This window comes from Schistocerca nitens, chromosome 3 (genome assembly GCF_023898315.1).
Source record: "Schistocerca nitens isolate TAMUIC-IGC-003100 chromosome 3, iqSchNite1.1, whole genome shotgun sequence".
NCBI classification, from domain to species: domain Eukaryota; kingdom Metazoa; phylum Arthropoda; class Insecta; order Orthoptera; family Acrididae; genus Schistocerca; species Schistocerca nitens.
This window is the reverse complement of record NC_064616.1, coordinates 896,676,437-896,691,367: the sequence shown is the minus strand read 5'-3', so window position 1 is coordinate 896,691,367 and position 14,931 is coordinate 896,676,437. Positions and strand designations below refer to the sequence as shown.

Below are 14,931 nucleotides of genomic sequence, written 5' to 3'. Positions count from 1 at the left end.
AGGTAGGGTGAAGACTATTTACAACACATGAGCCGGGAAAGCTTGAAGAGTCACAACAGGGTTTATATCTATTTGCTCTCAGATCTTCACGTGACTTCTACAGACTGTTGGATTAAAATAACTTTAGAATTTCTTGTTCTAAATCATGACAATGCATTTACCTGACACTTAACGAAAACCGGTTCCTTCAGTAAAACCCACATAAATTACTTAAATAACTGATTTTTAGTCTTTCTCGATGTTAAATTTCAAGTTACAGAACTATCGAGAAAACCTTTAAATTTCTAAGGTCATATTCACACAGTTTAACGCAAAGATGTTTTTGTATTTCTATAAGTTTCAAGTTACAAATTTCACACTGTACGTCACACACATAAAACTAATTTAGTATTAAGTTATTCCTAATATTTGTTTGAATTCTTATTTCTCTCCATATTCGAACACCGAAAAACTCTGAACAGAAGAGGTTTACAAACTTTTGTGGCTCGTAAGAGCTATTCGTATGTTTCAGTAACAAGCTTCTATTTAACACCTTGTTGAATTTATAATGTTGTCTCCAGCTCCAAAACAGATCAGTGATAAATAAATAAATGCCGTGTGGCTAGGGCCTCCTGTCGGGTAGACCGTTCGCCTGGTGCAAGTCTTTCGAGTTGACGCCACTTCGGCGACTTGCGTGTCGATGGGGATGACATGATGATGATAAGGACAACATAACACCCACTTCCAGAGAAAATCGCCGACCCAGCCGGGAATCGAACCCGGGCCGTTAGCTATGACATTCCGTCGCGCTGACCACTGAACTACCAGAGGTGGACGGTGCAGTGATGAAGTCACTATACTCGTATTCTGGAGAAATCCTGATTTATTCTTTCCAGGTTTGCTTCACTCAAGGCGAATGCTGCGATTGTTCCTTAAAACAAAGCCGCAGCTGGTCTCCACCCCACCCATGTCCAGTCAGAGCTCACGATCCGTCTCTACAGACTCTCAACTGATGGATCGTTAAGAACTAATTTTTCTTCCTTCTTTGCCGTTCTTCATTAGCACTATGTCTTCGGGGTGTTAAAATAGAACGAAGGTTATATCTTCCAAAGCTAGCATCGATGATGACGTGAAAAATGAAGCCTACCTCAAGAACTGCCTTGAAATACAAATTCCTAACTATCCACATCTCTTTTCTGCCTTTTAATAAGTATACACACAGGATAATTAGACTCATGACTTGGAGTGTAGTGAAAATTGAGTTCCGAAGGGCGTTGTCGCTACCACTGCCAAAAGCTACTGCCATTGAGGCAATACCTTCTACCAGAAGGTCGATAAGAAAGTTTCGCAATGATCGTATATTTAGACCGAATTGTCTTTGTGTGTAAAGCGTAAGACTGCTCCATTTGGCAATCGCAGTGCTTCCGCGCTGTGAATGAGCTAAATCTCAGTACATTGTTTCTGAGTTCGCTTCTTGCCAGATTAAAGTGGCGCGCGTTCGTATACTTTGTTTCCTTATTAACCGAAAATAATAATATTTCCATCTTGGTATGAGCTTATCAACGTAACATTATTTGTCATTCTAAGTTAAGAGAATTGTTTCGAGGACAGCACAATCTCACAGTTTTCTGGTTAATGATTATCGGTTTCCAGATATTCTATGGATCAATAGAAAGTAGGAAGTATGTTGCACATTTTCATATCTGACTCATTCTGATCAGTATTTCAAAGAACATTAACAAAAATACGTTTGCTGAACAACATTCCAATTTACATGAATATTTCTTTAAACTAATATACTTTCGTTAAGTCGTTGGGATAATTTTAACACCATTAACTATTTATTTCAAAACCTATCTACCTTCGAAATGATTCGAAATACAGGGTGTCCCAAGAAGATTGTTTAATGTTGATGGATATGGATATGACAGGAACGATTATTCGAAGGAAAAAAGTCTGGTAGACATAGGCCCTAAAATGCATTCCTTGAGAGCTATGAGAATTACTTCACATTCGATGCTGTGAAACAAAACTCTTCTACTACTAGCTCTTTGCTTTCCTCATTTTAGGAGTTAATAGGGACATGAACAACAAAAAAGTCGAGTAAACATGTGTTCCATGTGTTCTAAAACACATACTTTAAGAGCTATGAGCACATTGTTCAGTAAAAGAGATGTGTTTAACAGTAGCGAAGATGAAGAATTTCTCATAGCTCTTAAGGTATGCAATTTCGAATCTAAAGTTACTGGTCTTTTTTATTGTTTTGGTCCATATTACCGCCTTCCAAAATATAGAAAGCAAAGAGCTTGCCATAGAAGATATTTTTTTTCACAGCATCGAAGACGAAGAATTGATCATAACTCTTAAGATATTCAGTTTAGAGGCCATATTTGCTAGACTAATTTGCTTCGAATGATCGCGCTTGTCATATTCTTGAATACTGACCATTTCTCCTGGGACAACCTGTAAAATTTTAGAAATAATTCTCACTTCGACCATGGAGTGAGGTTAGCACTCGATCCATGGTCACCTGTTTTCATTTTGATTTCCTGCAGTCTCACTGAACCACTTCAGCCGAATGCTGAAATGGTTCCTTCAAAAAGTCATGACCATCTGCGTCCCCCGTCATTCTAGAACTAAGCAGACACTCACGGTCTAAGGAAGTGAAGTTTTACATGTCACATATTCAATTTTAAGGGCATGCCATTTCATAAATGCATGAAGGCACGTTCTGCCATATTTATAACTTCCTTTGAGTGAATAGTTGTTTACGAAGATAGAATAAATACATAATACGCCTGACATGGTCACAATTTTACGTCTTGAAGACGCGTGAAATCTCGTACTGTGTGCATACTTCTTACGAGGGCGCGCTGAAAAGTAATGTCTCCGAATTTTTTATGTGGAAACACTTAAAACCTTTTATATAAAACAAAAGTTAATAACAATCTACATCTTTTCTATCCATTTCTACGTATTTATTTTTCAATGGTCGCCCTGACGAGGAGCACATTTCTCCCAATGAGAGACCAGTTTGTTGATACCATCACTGTAGACTGTTGCCATTTTTGACGGAGTCGCAACCTCGCCTCTCCTTGCACCATTCATCATTATCAAAGTTAAATCCTCGAAGTAGTTCTTTTGCAAAGAGATGAAAGTTGGACGGGGCCAGGTCGAGACCGTGAGGAGGATGATCGGCGACAGTGAAATCAAGGTGCCAGACTGTAGCAGACGCTGCGCTCGTGTCTGGTCTAGTGTTGTCATGCTGACGCATAGGGTGCTCTACGTGTGGACGATCTCTTTGAATTTGAAATTCGATTATAGCACGCAGTTTCTCACGCACCGACATAGTTACTTTATACAGCGCTATGTTACACGCTACAAGTCGGAGCCGTCTAGCGGCAGAGAGCTGCAAATAAGTAGACGTGAAGACTAAAGGTGTAGAATGTTATTAGTGGTTGTTCTGACTGATTTTCCTCATCTTGAGGAATTAGGATCGACCTTTTTTACTAGGTAAAAACTTTCTAGCGCGAAGTTCGCATAACTCTTCTTTATTTTTGACAACCGGTTTCGACAGGTATAACTGAAGATCAAAAGGTGACAGTTATATCTGTCAAAACTTGTTATCGACAATGAAAAGGAATTAGTGGGAGCTTGGCTATAGAAAGTTTTTTGCCAATGTCTGTTTTATCTAAAAAGCATTAAGAGTTTTCACATAAAAACTTCGGAGGCATTACTTTGCATCACAGCCTCGTAAACGAAAGCAAGTGTTCAGAAATAAGTTTGACATTGCACACAGCTTTGGTGGTGTGTTCTGTGGTAACCATAGGACACACGTAGACATATTTGAGAAGTCGTATACCATAAAACAACTTCATCCCCAGCCTACTTATATTCCGTGATACAGCCTCCCAGAAGACGTTCTACTACGAGACAATGTATTCTAAAACGACTCTGAGTGATACAAACTAATGGGTATTAATAGAAAGAGATATTAATTTGGACAGGCAACTCCCTCAACTTTTACACGGTCCTAAGTCCATATTACAGTGTCCTCTGCAATTGTAATTGACTAGCCACGCTCCACGGCTTCGCACGGGTAGCTCTCAGTATTTACCGTTAGACGCCTTGTCTGGAGTAGTGGAAGTAAATTATAGACACAAAACTTCCTCATGAATCCGTCTGTCTATTACTGAAAACTGTATCAAAACTCCCACAGTAGTTCATGAGATTAATCTCAACATGCAGACAGAAAAACGGTGTGGGGGACTTTAATTCATCATATTTCAGCCAATTTTCATGAAATATTTCTAAATTATATTCACAAATCTTCCTCGTGAATCAGTATGACAATCCTAATATGAGCTATAGGCTATATGCAACTATGTATGACGAACGGAGTAATTCGAAGTAATTGCATCTTCTAAATTGTAATCCATTGCCTGCTGCGAGGTAGAGCGCCTTCTTCCTTGTTTTCTAAAGGGAGAATAAGGAGCACGTTCATAGTCAAGGCAGGCATTTCCCACGCCTTGCCATCTACTAGCAAAGGAAAATGTTTTCAACCTCCCGTCGGCGACGAGGTCATTAACGTCAGAGAAAATGCTAGGACATGAGACGGAGAAGGAAATCAGTTGTGTTGTTTTCTAAGAAAAATCCGCTTATTCGCCGTAATCTGTTTAGCCAAATCATACAAAATATAAATACGAATGCCCAGAGGCTGATCTGAAACCAGCTCCTTCAGAATGTGAGTGCAGTGCCGAACCCACAGCCATGCGTCCATTTTCTACAGATGCAAATGACATTAGCAAATGAAGATTCCGCAATACTTCTTCATATGCAGCGGGCCAACAACATATTCCGTTTACCCAAGTACTTTCCACTAACAACTTCCATGTTTCCAGAATGAGATTTTCACTCTGCAGCGGAGTGTGCGCTGATATGAAACTTCGGTAGCTCAGTTGGTAGAGCACTTGCCCGCGAAAGGCAAAGGTCCCGAGTTCGAGTCTCGGTCGGGCACACAGTTTTAATCTGCCAGGAAGTTTCAACTTCCATGTTCTTTGTAAACAAAGTTCGAAGAATGATTATTCCCCATCTCAGCACGTCTTTCGTTTAGTTCGATGTTACGCTATCCCCCTGTGACCAAAGTATGGACATAATCACGTTAGTTGGATGAGTGTGACGTTATGGTTATTTTTGTACAGTTAGTTTAAGGATAATGAAAAGAATCTGTAATTTTTTCAAATTTTTGTCATACTTCACGTATTAAATTTGTCTAATATTGGGTATCCTTGGAGGAATAGTCAATATTCAGTGACGTGACAGGAACGATCATTCGAAGCAAAGAAGTCTAATAAACGCGGATTCTGTGAAACAATTTTCTTCTACTGCAAGCTTTTTGCTTTCCTTATTTTGAGAGCTGGTAGTATGAACCAAAACAAGAAATAAATATGCAGTAAGCATGGTCTCTAAAGTGCATACCTTAAGAGAGATGAGAACCTGTTTATCTTCGCTACTGTGGAACACATAGCCGGCCGAAGTGGCCGAGCGGTTCTAGGCGCTTCAGTCTGGAACCGCGCGACCGCTACGACCGCAGGTTCGAATCCTACTTCGGGCATGGATGTGTGTGATGTCCTTATGTTAGTTAGGTTTAAGTAGTTCTAAGTTCTAGGGGACTGATGACCTAAGATGTTAAGTCCCATAGTGCTCAGAGCCATTTGAACCATTTGATTTGTGGAACACATCTCTTCTACTGAAAATGTGCTCATAGCTCTTAGGGTATTCTTTTTAGAACCGATGTTTACTAGACTTCTTGTCTTTGAATGATCGTGGTTGTTATATCCCTGAATACTGACTTTTCGTCCTGAGACATCCTATATAATTACAATGGGTTGCGAATATGTTCTACAAACACAAAATACTTAAGTTTTCAATAAAGTTCGGTATCTCTGAACTGATTTAATTTTATTAACTACTTTGCACACGGCACCTTATGATCAACCATTTCAATCTGCAATGTCTATCTGTGTCACGTAACACATCATATGCTAAATACGAACATTGTAACATTACTGCAGTTAATAACGCCACAGGAGAGATGGGGTTGTAGAAAATACTACGTCCATAGTTTGAATCCCCATCCAGCCATCGAAATACTGAATTTCCGTGATTTCCCTAAATCGAATAAGGTGAAGCCAGGATGGTTCCTTTGACAGAGCAGGACGAATTTGCTTCCATATCCTACCCATGACGAGTTTGTGTTCTGTTTTTAATGACATCGTCGTTTACGGGATGTTAAAACCTACTCTCCGTTTCTTTTGTTGTTAATGCAGGGGTAGTTGCATTTTTTCAACTGGCGGTTTTTCAAAAATAAAATTTTTGGAACATTTTAGAGGTGGCTGTTGGATGCCGTGTGACGCGCGAGGCGCCGTGTGTATTTTCTCTGTGGAAAAGCCAATTGTATTCGGAAGACAAAGGCAAAATTTGTTTCATTTACCGTAAACTCTAAAAGGAGCAACAACTTACACTTGCAAGGTGTTAAATTTATAAACTGCAAAAACTACGACAGAAGATGTGAAGAACAACTGTTGTTTTCTAAACGAAATTACAATTAGAATGTACAGGAATAAAAATAAACCAAACAGCAGAATGACAGAGGAGAAAAAGATTTGTTCGGAGTAAGATAACTGTTGTTGTCAAAACTACCCTATAATGAAAAAGAACTTTCAATAATCAAAGGCTCGGAATTGAATATTATATGGAATAGTAAAGGAAGGACATAAGTTTTGCCATTAACACAATAAGAAAGAGCGGAAGTAAGAGAACCAAACGTGAATCTTGAAGACAGAAGACAAAGTAACTGAAATGAGTAAGCAAGCTGTACACAAAAAAATAATTATGTAAAAATTAATGGATTTTAATTTAGCACGTTTTTAAATCGGGCTACATAGTATAAAATTATTTCTCATAGCCCTTATAGATTCCTAAGCCCACATATATACTCCTGAAAATGTATGGTTGTGAATTTTTAATAACTATGAAAGTACTTGTAAGATTTAAAATGAAAAACGTGAGACAAATGCAAAAGATAACGCGAAAGAGGTGAACTATCCATTAATCAGTTAATAGGTAGCGTAATAGTCAGGAGGTGAACTATTCATGCATCAGTTATGTAAAAAATGAGCCCAATGTTCATAGTTTTAAATCTTATATGTACACTGTTGGAAAAAAATTGTACACTATTTTAGAGGTTTCCAGTGCACCCAAGATTTATCGTTGCAGCAATTCATATGGAGTACATGAAGTGATTACATTTACAAATCAATAGCACAAGCAGTTCTGAGGTATCTGTTATCCACCCATGCTGAAACAGCAATGTTATTATGTATTGTAGCCTACACGGGTGCCGGCCGTGGTGGCCGAGCGGCTCTAGGCGGTCAGTCCGGAACCGCGCGACTGCTACGGTCGCAGGTTCGAATCCTGCCTCGGGCATGGATGTGTGTGATGTCCTTAGGTTAGTTAGGTTTAAGTAGTTCTAAGTTCTAGGGGACTGATGACCACAGATGTTAAGTCCCATAGTGCTCAGAGCCATTTGAACCATTTGAACCTGTTCACATAGTTCTGTAAGCGTTTTTGATTCACGAGTCACACTTCTCGTCCCACCATATCATACAAGTATTCGATTGGAAACAAGTCCGGAGATAGTGCTGCCCAGGGAAGTTGCTGCACGCCTTGCAGAGCACGTTGAGTTTCACGGGCAGTGTGCGGGGGAGCATTATCCTGCCGGAACAACAAATATCCTTCATGTTGCGAGAACGGAAAAAGAACGGTTCTAAAATTTTGCACATACCGGGCTTTGCCTGGTTAGCGTCCCCTCCAGAAACACTACAAGTGTTGGGAAGACCATAAAGCCTCGGGTGGGACCAGTGTATCTTGGACGAGTGCACCCTACAACACCCTACGAGACAGCGCTACCAGGTCTTTGTATTCCGTGCGAACGATCAAAAAAAAAAAAAAAAAAAAAAAAAAATTCAAATGTGTGTGAAATCTTATGGGACTTAAGTGCTAAGATCATCAGTCCCTAAGCTTACACACTTCTTAACCTACATTATCCGAAGGACAAATACACACACCCATGCCCGAGGGAGGACTCGAACCTCCACCGGGACCAGCCGCACAGTCCATTGCGAACGATCATCACTTGCGTGTAGGAAAAGTCTGCTTTCCCCGCTGGAGACCACGGCGCGCCAATCCAAGTGATTCTCTGACGCCTCAGTCCATCCTTGCATGTCGATACTGCGGTGTGACTGGAAGACGAGCTACAGCTGTGCATATTCATAGTCACACTGCTAGTAACCGGTTCGCAACAATTCGTGTTGAGACGTCTGGGATCACAAGCCCTCTTATCTGTGCTGTGGTAGCTGTATGGACTGCCATTGCTCTCCTTACAATCCGATGATCCTGGTGGGCGTGTGTGCTGCGTCGGCAACAAAAATCTCGTCTACGTGTGTGAGAATGCTCACATGACCACTGATACCAGCATCGTTGCACAACTATGTAGCACGTCCCACTTGGGCGGCGATTCTCCGAAGGGCCATCCCGCGACAGGGATGGCTACAACTGCGTCTCGTTCGAACTCTCTCATTTGTCTGTAGGAGTTATGACTGTGTCTCCGTGGCACTGTTGGCTGTTTGCTTCACACGTCTGTGCCACGCTGAGGCTTCTGGCTGTGAGCATTCGCTATTAAAGATTACAAGCAAAAGGGGCTCTGGTAGCTATTCCACTACCCTATCTGTTGGCGGACGACTATGGAACCATTATCAGTACATCTAACACCCCCCAGCTGGGATACGCCGTCATTGGATAATAATCAACGTCGTCTTTCTAAGTGTACTGATTTTTTTTTCTGGCAGTGTATTACTCTTGATAATTTTATTTCTGACGCTTGCACTATAACAAAAATGTTGTTACAACTAAACCGTCAGCGGCTCGTGGTCTTGCAGTAGCGTTCTCGCTTCCCGCGCACGGGGTCCCGGCTAAGATTCCCGGCGGGGTCGGGGATTTTCTCTGCCTCGAGATGACTGGATGCTGTGTGTATTCATTTCATCCTCATTCACTCGCAACTCGCCGTAGTGGTGTTAAAGTACTTGTGGAGCGGTGGCCGAACCGCCCCGCGAAGAGGTCTCCCGGCCACCAATGCCATACGCTCATTATCATTCACAACTAAACCCAAAATCAAAATGTTTCTGTACTCAGGTGATCATTACATTTTTCCTTACACAATTATTTTGTGGAATGGTATTTTCGCTCTGTAGCGGGGTGTGTGCTGATATGAAACTTCCTTGCAGATTAATACAGTGTGCCGGACCTTTGCCTTTCGCGGGCAAGTGCTCAACCGACTGAGCTACCCAAGCGCGAGTCACGACCCTTCATCACAGCTTCGAGTCTCGGCCCGGCACACAGTTTTAATCATCCAAGAAGTTTCAATTAGTTTCTACGTTTTTGTCTTGTGTTTTAGGCATTTTTAGTCGATTTCAAAAAATTTGAAGAGATTACAGCAGAGAAATGTGGTAAATTTCAGGTTTATTTCCGTTTCTCTTCATCTGACTCAACCAGTATGTTGCTTTCTCTTACGTACTCTCTAAGCCAAAAAAAAAGAAAGAAAACGACGCACCACGAAGAATTATCTAAATGGGATGGAAATCGGCGGGTTGCTGTGATGTGTATGTACGACAAACAAATGATTACAATTTCAGGAAATTTGATAATTTATTCAAGAGAAAGAGCTTCACAAATTAGGTTAGGTTGGCCTTCATGCAAGCAGTTATCCTGCTTGACAGTGATTGGTAGAGTTGTTGGACGTCCTCCTGAGGGATATCGCGCCAAATTATGTCCTATTGGCGCGTTAAATCGACACAATTCCAAAATAGTTGGGGGGACCTGCCTGTAACATACCAAACGTTTTGAACTGGGCGCGATCCGGCTGCCTTGCTGGCCGAGATATGGTTTGGCAAGGACGAAGACAAGCAACAGAAACTTCCGCCGTGTGCGGACGGGTATTATCTTGCGGAAATGTCAATCCAAGACAGCTTGCTACTAAGGTCAACAAGGACAGAATATCGTCGACGTACCGCTGTGCTATACGGGTGCCACGAATTAAAACCAAAGGGGTCCACTACGAAATGAAGTGGCACCCCAGACCGTCACTCTTATGTCGGGCCGTATGGCGGCCGACTCTAGATTGATATCCCACCGCTGTCTGGGGCGACTCCAGACACGTGTTCGCTGGCACTCGGGACTCAGTTGGAAGCGGGACTCACCACTTAAGACAATTCTACACCAGTCAATGAGATTCCGACACCACTTCAAACGGGCTTGTTGGTTTAAAGAGGTCAATGGCAGTCGGCGCCAGGGGCGCCGTTAGGTCAGCCCCCTTCCTGTGAGCCGCCTATTACTGGTCCTTACGGTCATTGAAGCACCAGCTGCACGTTGGATCGATAACAATGATGCAGCGGGGGCTCTGAGCGCCTCTCTGATGACTGCTCTTTTGTCACGTTCTGTCGCCTCTCTAGGTCGACTGCTTCTTCTTGAAGCAGTTTTCGGTGGTGTTCAATCCATTCTTATCAACAGCGTCGCAAATGTAGAGCTATTCGTCGATTACTCCAGTCGGATTCTTTGAGCCCAGCTACGTGTCTTCTCCCAAATGCTGACATCGACTTAATTTATTCACTCGCCTGGCTGCTAGGCGTAGTTATTGACCAACTGAGTACACGGAATGAAATTCACGAAGACTTCATGTCCTGGTACCGACATGTCCCCTGTTTACTACCCTTGCCAGCTTCACGGTGAAATTGCGCTACATTCATCCACAGGCCACTATGAATATCCTGTATGAATATCAGTCTGTCTGAATATCATTTTACGACCGATTGGCATAACTCCTTCGCGGTACATGAGGTTTGTCTTAGAGTGTTGTTGTTGTGGTCTTCAGTCCTGAGACTGGTTTGATGCAGCTCTCCATGCTACTCTATCCTGTGCAAGCTTCATCATCTCCCAGTACCTACTGCAACCTACATCCTTCTGAATCTGCTTAGTGTATTCATCTCTTGGTCTCCCTCTACGATTTTTACCCTCCACGCTGCCCTCCAATGCTAAATTTGTGATCCCTTGATGCCTCAAAACATGTCCTACCAACCGATCCCTTCTTCTAGTCAAGTTGTGCCACAAACTTCTCTTCTCCCCAATCCTATTCAATACCTCCTCATTAGTTATGTGATCTACCCACCTTATCTTCAGCATTCTTCTGTAGCACCACATTTCGAAAGCTTCTATTCTCTTCTTGTCCAAACTGGTTATCGTCCATGTTTCACTTCCATACATGGCTACACTCCATACAAATACTTTCAGAAACGACTTCCTGACACTTAAATCTATACTCGATGTTAACAAATTTCTCTTCTTCAGAAACGATTTCCTTGCCATTGCCAGTCTAGAGTCTTAGAGTGTATATATTGATAAAAGACAGCGCAGCTAACAATGAGATAGATTCGAGCTCACACAGAGACTTACTAGCAATCGCTCTTCCTGCGAAACAATTATCTGGAACACAAAATGGTGGAAGCTTTCGAAGATTGGCATCATCTACATCGTCAGACGACTTACTGCCTGGTTCGATGTGTGCGTCTTATATAGCGGCGGTCAGGCGTACTGCTGATGAACTAACGTCACCTAGGAGCTGCAAACGCATGTGACATTTGTACCTTCAAAGAATTCTTACACCCATTCATAAAGCTATGCTTAGCTATCGATGTTTTTTTTACACTTTGTCATGATATAATGAAAATAATAATATATCAAATTAACTTAATGAGAAAGTAAATGGGAGGGAATTCTATCCTACGGGAAAAAATATTCGTAGAGCTAGGTGAATCAGCTGCAAAATCTTAGCTTTTTGTTGTAAGAGTCGAGGATCAGTAATTAGTTGAACTATATTTATCTTTCTTCACCACACTGAGTGAATATAGACAAGTACTTACAAATCTCATTTTCAATAAACCAGAAAAATGTTTTCGGCTCAGTGACATACAGGGTGTTTCAAAAATGACCGGTATATTTGAAACGGCAATAAAAACTAAACGAGCAGCGATAGAAATACACCGTTTGTTGCAATATGCTTGGGACAACAGTACATTTTCAGGCAGACAAACTTTCGAAATTACAGTAGTTACAATTTTCAACAACAGATGGCGCTGCGGTCTGGGAAACTCTATAGTACGATATTTTCCACATATCCACCATGCGTAGCAATAATATGGCGTAGTCTCTGAATGAAATTACCCGAAACCTTTGACAACGTGTCTGGCGGAATGGCTTCACATGCAGATGAGATGTACTGCTTCAGCTGTTCAATTGTTTCTGGATTCTGGAGGTACACCTGGTCTTTAAAGTGTCCTCACAGAAAGAAGTCACAGGGGTTCATGTCTGGCGAATAGGGAGGCCCATCCACGCCGCCTCCTCTATGTTTCGGATAGCCCAAAGCAAACACACGATCGTCGAAATATTCATTCAGGAAATTAAAGACGTCGGCCGTGCGATGTGGCCGGGCACCATCTTGCATAAACCACGAGGTGTTCGCAGTGTCGTCTAAGGCAGTTTGTACCGCCACAAATTCACGAAGAATGTCCAGATAGCGTGATGCAGTAATCGTTTCGGATCTGAAAAATGGGCCAATGATTCCTTTGGAGGAATTGGCGGCCCAGACCAGTACTTTTTGAGGATGCAGGGACGATGGGACTGCAACATGGGGCTTTTCGGTTCCCCATATGCGCCAGTTCTGTTTATTGACGAAGCCGTCCAGGTAAAAATAAGCTTCGTCAGTAAACCAAATGCTGCCCACATGCATATCGCCGTCATCAATCCTGTGCACTATATCGTTAGCGAATGTCTCTCGTGCAGCAATGGTAGCGGCGCTGAGGGGTTGCCACATTTGAATTTTGTATGGATAGAGGTGTAAACTCTGGCGCATGAGACGATACGTGGACGTTGGCGTCATTTGGACCGCAGCTGCAACACGGCGAACGGAAACCCGAGGCCGCTGTTGGATCACCTGCTGCACTAGCTGCGCGTTGCCCTCTGTGGTTGCCGTACGCGGTCGCCCTACCTTTCCAGCACGTTCATCCGTCACGTTCCCAGTCCGTTGACATTTTTCAAACAGATCCTTTATTGTATCGCTTTTCGGTCCTTTGGTTACATTAAACCTCCGTTGAAAACTTCGTCTTGTTGCAACAACACTGTGTTCTAGGCGGTGGAATTCCAACACCAGAAAAATCCTCTGTTCTAAGGAATAAACCATGTTGTCTACAGCACACTTGCACGTTGTGAACAGCACACGCTTACAGCAGAAAGACGACGTACAGAATGGCGCACCCACAGACTGCGTTGTCTTCTATATCTTTCACATCACTTGCAGCGCCATCTGTTGTTGAAAATTGTAACTACTGTAATTTCGAAAGTTTGTCCGCCTGAAAATGTACTGTTGTCCCAAGCATATTGCAACAAACGGTGTATTTCTATCGCTGCTCGTTTAGTTTTTATTGCCGTTTCAAATATACCGGTCATTTTTGAAACACCCTGTACTTACCACTTAGTTAAAATAGTGCGGCGAAATTCGGCAACATTCTCAGATTCTTACAGACATGATCTGCTGTATTCCCATTTTTCCACAGTCGCTGTAGGCAACGGATCTGTATGGAATCAAAGATGCTGATTGAAAGTAGCAGGACACCACTATGTAATGCGAAATGGACCACCATATCTCACGAGAGGCAGACCCACGCCTATAAAAGGAGGTCGGGAGTATTGTGTTGTCAGTAGAGAAGCATTAACAACAGAATGTGGCGGTCAGGGGAGCTTAATGACTTGGAACATGGACTAGTTGTTGGAGGTTACCTGAGTAACAGATCCATCAACGACACTTCAACTCTTCTAAAGCTGCCCAAGTTGACTGTTGGCGGTGTGACTGTGAAGTGAAAATGTAGAGCAACCATTGCTATTCCAAGACCACACAGACCTCTTGACTGATGGACAGCAACCATCGAGCATTATGTGGTGGTAAAAAATCGCATAATATCAGTGGTACGTGTCACTCATGACTTCTAAAGAGCTGCCCACAGTCCATGTAGCACACTGGCTGTGTGTAGGAAGTTAAAGAGAATTGGGTACAATGGTCGAGCATCTCCTCATAACACACACATTACTGTAGTCGATGATTAGCGACGCTTGAGATGGTGTAAAGAACGAGAACACTGGACAGTGGATGACTGGTACCGGGAGATTTCGAGTGATGAATAACGCTATAGCCTGTGGCAATCTGATAGAAGGGTTTGACGACCGCCTGGAGAACGTTACCTGCCATATCGGTAGTGCCAAATCGAAGTTCACAAGAGGTGTTGTTACGGTATAAGGGTGTTCTTCGTGGTTGGAATGTTGTCTTCTTATTTCACTTAAGGAAACGCTAAGTGCGGAAGGATATTAATACATTTACAGAGTACAATAGAGTAACAGGATGAGATTTTCACTCTGCAGCGGAGACAGTGGTCACTGGTACGAGCATGACAACGCACCCTGTTATAAAACAGCACTTGTGAGGTAATGGTTTGTGGAAAAAAACGTTCCTGAAATGGACTGGCATACCCAGAGCCCTGCTCTGAACCCAATGGAACATCATTACAATGTGTTAAAATGTCGAACTGGCCCCACACAGCAGCGTGCATCACTACCCTCTCTGGTTTAGGCTGTCGAGGACGAACGCTCTGCCACACTTCCACAATCATTCAGACTCTCCATTGAATATGTCACCAGCAGAGCTGACGCCTTCATAAAGTTGAAGGGTGGACTCAACTCATTAATATTCAGTAGCAGGTGTACGGGTACCTTTGATGAAATTATGTAAATATT

At 42.5% G+C, this 14,931-nt stretch overlaps 1 protein-coding gene across 1 annotated transcript in view; it reads right to left on the bottom strand.

Annotated features, from left to right (window-relative positions):
* The window catches only part of LOC126249808 (inhibin beta chain-like), a 319,721-nt gene that overhangs the window by 161,437 nt on the left and 143,353 nt on the right, over window positions 1–14,931 (bottom strand). The gene's annotated exons all lie outside the window — the stretch shown is intronic.